Below are 7,151 nucleotides of genomic sequence, written 5' to 3'. Positions count from 1 at the left end.
GTACCCACCAGCCATGGCTTTGAGTATTAAAATATTTAAAATAACTCTGAGGATTATCTAGAATAATTTCTACTGATATTTCAAATTTAGAAGAATCAGAGTGATCGTTTTGAGTCTTTCAGATGACTGGCTTGGCTTTATGTTACTGGTTTTCGGTTTTCGTTGAAGCAGTCTAACTAAACTGAGACAAAGTTTCAATGGTGTGTGTGTGACGTCCCCCTTAGTACCCACCAGCCATGGATACCCCCTAGTACCCACCAGCCATGGATATAAGGTTTTTTTTTTCAACTAGTCCTCGGGACCAGTGACCCCGACATCAACAAAATTCAAACTGGTCCCCAAGACCAGTTACCCCTGTGCAATTTATTCTAGGAGAGCGATAGCTCTCTTAGATAAGACCTCATACTGACTTTAATGTATAAGGATGGTTTTTTGATTGGATATAACTTTTTTTGTATTGTATTAACTGCTTTAAAAAAATTTCACAGAACTACAATTCGGGCCCTCAATATGTGGTTAAAATTTCAAAAAGATCCACCCATTAGTTAATTTTATAAAAAATAAAGTTGCTAAGGGTGGTTTTCATTTCCATAAAATTAATCAGCCCTTTTGGTGAAAAAGTTAAATTTTCCCATAGAAATAACATGGAGTTTTTCTCAAATTTAGCCATTTTGTCGCCACCCTTTTGAAATGAAATATTCGTTTGTTACGTTTGGGAACGGTTTTATATCAAAATTTAAACCTTTTTCTAGGACCATTTTTAAGGTTTTTGAGAAAAATTAATTTTAAGGATGTTTAATTTTAAATTTTAAAAATACCCCAATCTGCGATATTTTAGCATTTATACACTGTTTTATTAGGAAATATCAGCGAGACCAATGTTGGCCTTTTTTAACGTATAGTTGCCTCATAATAATCCGATTGTTTCTTCTTAATGCCTCTTGGTTGGAATGGCCTATCGATAGTGAGATAAGACGGCTTTAATATTGCTGCAGTGACGTTGACGCGGCCGCTACAGCGACGCCATCAAAACACACGGGTCTAAATTGTCGCGGATATAGTCAAATTCAAACTAGCTTAATGGACATTTTAACTTTTCCCTGCTAATTATTCTGGATTACCAATAAAAGATAATTAAACTAGACTCCCAATTAAAGATAAATAAACTAGATTACGAATTTAAATAATTAAAGTAGTTTACCAATTAAACGTTCTTAAAATAAATTATCAATTAGAGTTAATTAAACTAGACTACCAATTAGAGGTTATTAAACTAGATTACGAATTAAGGGTAATTAATCTAGATTACCAATTAAGGGTAATTAATCTAGATTATCAATTAAGGGTAATTAATCTAGATTACCAATTAAGAGTAATTAAACCAGATTACCGACGACTGGTAATAAACCAGATTACCGACGACTGGTATTTAAGCAAGAATTCCGACGACTGGTAATTAAGCTAGATTACCGACGACTGGTAATTAAGCTAGATTACCGACGACAGGTAATTAAGCTAGATTACCGACGACAGGTAATTAAGCTAGATTACCGACGACAGGTAATTAAGCTAGATTACCGACGACTGGTAATTAAGCTAGATTACCGACGACAGGTAATTAAGCTAGATTACCGACGACAGGTAATTAAGCTAGATTACCGACGACCGGTAATTAAGCTAGATTACCGACGACCGGTAATTAAGCTAGATTACCGACGACCGGTAATTAAGCTAGATTACCGACGACCGGTAATTAAGCTAGATTACCGACGACCGGTAATTAAGCTAGATTACCGACGACAGGTAATTAAGCTAGACTACCGACGACAGGTAATTAAGCTAGATTACCGACGACTGGTAATTAAGCTAGATTACCGACGACCGGTAATTAAGCTAGATTACCGACGACCGGTAATTAAGCTAGATTACCGACGACTGGTAATTAAGCTAGATTACCGACGACCGGTAATTAACCTAGATTACCGACGACCGGTAATTAAGCTAGATTACCGACGACTGGTAATTAAGCTAGAATACCGACGGCTCGTAATTAAGCTAGATTACTGACGACCGGTAATTAAGCTAGATTACTGACGACCGGTAATTAAGCTAGATTACCGACGACCGGTAATTAAGCTAGATTACCGACGACCGGTAATTAAGCTAGATTACCGACGACCGGTAATTAAGCTAGATTACCGACGACAGGTAATTAAGCTAGATTACCGACGACCGGTAATTAAGCTAGATTACCGACGACCGGTAATTAAGCTAGATTACCGACGACAGGTAATTAAGCTAGATTACCGACGACAGGTAATTAAGCTAGATTACCGACGACTGGTAATTAAGCTAGATTACCGACGACCGGTAATTAAGCTAGATTACCGACGACTGGTAATTAAGCTAGATTACCGACGGCTCGTAATTAAGCTAGATTACCGACGGCTCGTAATTAAGCTAGATTACTGACGACCGGTAATTAAGCTAGATTACTGACGACCGGTAATTAAGCTAGATTACCGACGACCGGTAATTAAGCTAGATTACCGGCGACCGGTAATTAAGCTAGATTACCGACGACCGGTAATTAAGCTAGATTACCGACGACCGGTAATTAAGCTAGATTACCGACGACCGGTAATTAAGCTAGATTACCGACGACCGGTAATTAAGCTAGATTACCGACGACCGGTAATTAAGCTAGATTACCGACGACAGGTAATTAAGCTAGATTACCGACGACAGGTAATTAAGCTAGATTACCGACGACCGGTAATTAAGCTAGATTACCGACGACCGGTAATTAAGCTAGATTACCGACGACCGGTAATTAAGCTAGATTACCGACGACAGGTAATTAAGCTAGATTACCGACGACAGGTAATTAAGCTAGATTACCGACGACTGGTAATTAATCTAGATTACCGACGACCGGTAATTAAGCTAGATTACCGACGACCGGTAATTAAGCTAGATTACCGACGACCGGTAATTAAGCTAGATTACCGACGACCGGTAATTAAGCTAGATTACCGACGACCGGTAATTTAGCCGCATTACCGACGACCGGTAATTTAGCCGCATTACCGACGACCGGTAATTTAGCCGCATTACCGACGACTGGTAATTTACCCGTATTACCGACGGCTGGTATTTAAGCTAGATTACCGATGGACGCGCAACGCCCTAGGACTTTTTCTCCCATATTTTCTAAAGAATTTTAATTAATATGAAGACTGAAGTGACAGATATTAATAAAATCTGTCATTGTAGACAAAGACTAGAAAGTGTAAAAGATAAGGTTTGAAAATGAACTGCCTGAAGTAACAGATATTAAAATTTTCACTTTTGAAGACATCATTATAAAACATCAATTATTTTAAAAAATTCTTATCTTACTTTTTTTCACCAAAATTTCATTTTCCCAAAATATTTTTCAGCAATATTTACCAAGTATTTTGTCCTCAATAGTAGTTGTCACCTAGAAGGGTTTAAGGGATACTAGCTTGGTACTGGTTTTACTTTCAACTAACATTTGATTCTAGGAGATTCAAATGCTTGGATATCTGAAAAGATTTCTCTTGAAGAGTTTAAATTTTTATATTTTAAAATTGAAAATATTGCGAAGCGGAAAATAATATAGGCCTTTTCTTTGTGATTTAGTTATTAGTGTCGAAAAGATCTGTAGATTGATCGTGATCTTTGAGAGCAACACAGCACGTTAATATTTAATACTTTGAAAACTTTACAATTTAAGAATACGTTTTGTAAAGTTTTAATACGGTTTATATTTTGTAAGCTCTCAACGATTTTCTCACGTTATAGGGTCAATTTTCTACCTAATTTTAAATTTTTGATAAAAAATAAAATGTAAAGCCGTAGTATTTTTAAAATAACGCGCATGTTCCTTTTTAAAATACTTTCCCGAAGTAATTTTGGTGAAAAAAAGTAAGATAAGAACTTTTTAAAATAATTGATGTTTTATAATGATGTCTTCAAAAGTGAAAATTTTAATATCTGTTACTTCAGGCAGTTCATTTTCAAACCTTATCTTTTACACTTTCCAGTCTTTGTCTACAATGACAGATTTTATTAATTTTACTACTGGTCCCATTTCAAAATTATTTATAATTATAAAATTACATGGTCCCAAATCATTTTTAACCATTTTATTTAGCCATCTTTGACTACATTATCGTACACAAGCCAAAAAACTATCGATTTTGAACCAAAATTATCGTACGCACCGAGCGCCTCCAAAATAGCGGTAAAACCTATGCAAGTGTTCTGATTCAACTTGTATTTATACTAAAATCGGTACAAGGGTCCTGAAGGAGATAGACAAAGTACGTCTCCAAACGTTTCTCACATCCTGCCTTTGGACTTAAGTGTATTATTCTTATGGAAAAAACATAAATAATTTCATCCTATTTCACCTTTTTTCTACCCCTAGCGAGCCTTTTGTGCCCAGATTAGTTACATTTCCCGCTAAATTATCGTACAACTATCGTACGCCGAAGCGTAATTATAGAATTTAGCGTACGATATAGTACAGCGTCATAATTATGATACGCTTCGAAAAAACTCTTTAAATTATCGCTTTGTAAAATAATTATCGTACGTCTGGCAATGCTGTACTGATTAGTACGAACCTGACACTACGACTAGGAGTAGAGATAATTCGGAAATAAGATTAAGACTCCTTGCAATGAGAAAGGAGTCGAAATTTGACGAAAACCTAGGATTAATAAAATGGTCCCCTTTCAATATTTATCAAAGTTTAGAATTAATAAACAAGTCCCTAGGACTCGTGACCCTCCGTTTTTGAATAAAAAAAACTAGTCTGAGTAATTAATAAAGTGATTTTGTACCTGTAAACCTGTCTTATTTCCATGGCTGGCCAGGGTTGGAAATAAGGTTGATTTTGTTAGTGGTCCTCGGGACCAGTGACCCCCTCATGTTGGAATTATTAAACTGGTCCCATTATAAATTAAATTTCTAAATTGTTGAAAATAAAAAGCACGTAATAGTAGCTGAAAGTTCTAATTGATTTTGAATTTTTTTAATGTAGGAAAAAGTAGCATATCAAAATCCAAAACAGTTAACTTTTATTTCTTATTACAATTTTCAATTTTTCGTCTCGACTAGTTGCCACTAAATATCAATCAATATGTTTAATGATATTTGAAGTTCTTCATCCTTTTCTGAACTATCCTTATTGCGTTTTACATCCTTTCGGTGGCTATATCTTCTCTCGCTATCAGTAAGCCAGAGTGCGAGAGCTCCATTAGTAGGGCTGTGCGAATACTCGGATTTTCGAATAGTATTCGTTTAATTCGAATCAAATTTGCCGTTTGGAGAAAAACGAGCATTCGAATCACTAAACAATTATTTGAAGAGAAATTCGAATAACCGATTTAGATACGAATACAGTTCCCTAAACCGAGTAATCGTTTCCAATGGGATAAATTCGAATTGAAAACGAGTATTCGATTGAAATGGGAGGGACTATGGTCACATGACATATATGAAAGGGATATTTTTGGAATTTCAACGCCAATGCGCTGTTGCCAGTTTGCTGTGTTTTATTTTTCTCTCTCGAAATACTCAGTTTTAACGTGGGAACCAGAGAGAAATGAAAAATTCCATTCTATGAGGGAACTACAATATTTTTGGACTGCAACTTGAATTAAGAAAAAGATGAATCGTTTTGAAAAGAATATTCGTCTGATAAAACTAATTTAAACAAAGAAAATGATCTACGCAGTGGTTATCGTTGGCCCGTTGCACCAGATACAATCTCTGTAGCGTTCATCATTGGGAAACCGGCCATTGTTTATTGTTTTCTTAGGTAACGTTAGAATGGGCACAAAATAATTAATAATTCAATTGTTACCTAGTACAAATGATTGAAAGTACCTGAATTAAAAATATTGGTTGATTTGGAGACAGGGTTTTGTGATAGTGTGATTGAATCTATCATTTATTTTACAAGCAATTTAAAGAAAAACTTATCTTCATAGCGGTTATCGTTGGCTGATGGCACCAGTCGAGAAACCAGGGAACGAACCCTTGTGCCTAGTTTGCATTTATCTACTTTAAACAACAAAAATTGATTTAATTTAAACAAATTACCTAATAAGCGGCTATCGTTGGCCGATGGCACCAGGTGAAACACTTTAAAACGAACGCAACACGGCCAATTGATCTCTAGTCTCTACAATCAGTTGTCTTGAACTTTTGACCGAGACTTAGTGAAATCAGTGAATTTAAAAATTATCGGCTAAATCCTAACTTTGAATTCTTTTGTATTAAATTATAATAAATTTTATCTTACGAGAATAAAATAAAATTGGGACTAATTAACCCCTTCTTTTATATGAAAAGAGAAAAAATTCACCTTAAGCTCGAGAATAGACAGAGCGGACGACGCGTTGTCTAAACAAAAAACTTCGCTCAATTAGCGGTAAAACAGCGTAAGTCCAACAGTACGTTTCTCTATGATTTTAGCCAGGATGAAACCATGTAAGTTCAACAGAATAAAAGGTCGTAGGTTTAATTATGTACTTAAAAGTTTAAAAAGGAATACTTAATATTAATTGTTTTCAATAAAACTTCGGAAGGCACCAAAAAGTGTTATACCTTTCATTTAAAACCGTTTTCAGACCTATCGAACATATATTCTTCAAAAAATGGTCGAGAAAGTTTCGCTATCACAGCAAACATTTCCCATGTTATTCCTATGGGAAAATTTCCCTGTTTTTGCCAAAATGACTGAATAATTTTATGGAAATGAAAACCACCCTTAGCAACTTTATTTTCTACAAGAAAAACTATTGGAAGGATATCTTTGAAATTTCAACCACATATTAAGGGCTCGGATTTTAGTTCAGTGGAATGTTTTCAGAACGGTAACCATGGTACGAAAAACGTTACAACCAATCAAAAAATCACCCTTATACATTAAACGCTCTCTCAGAATTTATGGGAAATCAAGAATATAAGATTAAATTCAATTAGAAATAGCGAGATTGCAAATGGTTTCATTTTATGGGTGAAATTCTGTTCCTTTGATCCTGTCAGAGGGTTCTTGGCTCATTCTGAGGCGTTGAGAAACGTCCAATTATATATTTTGTTTGTGTGGGTGA

Source organism: Phalangium opilio, unplaced genomic scaffold, assembly GCF_054372755.1.
Source record: "Phalangium opilio isolate 3A_F unplaced genomic scaffold, DU_Popi_V2 ptg000013l_1, whole genome shotgun sequence".
Taxonomy (NCBI): domain Eukaryota; kingdom Metazoa; phylum Arthropoda; class Arachnida; order Opiliones; family Phalangiidae; genus Phalangium; species Phalangium opilio.
This window is presented reverse-complemented; position numbering follows the sequence as displayed.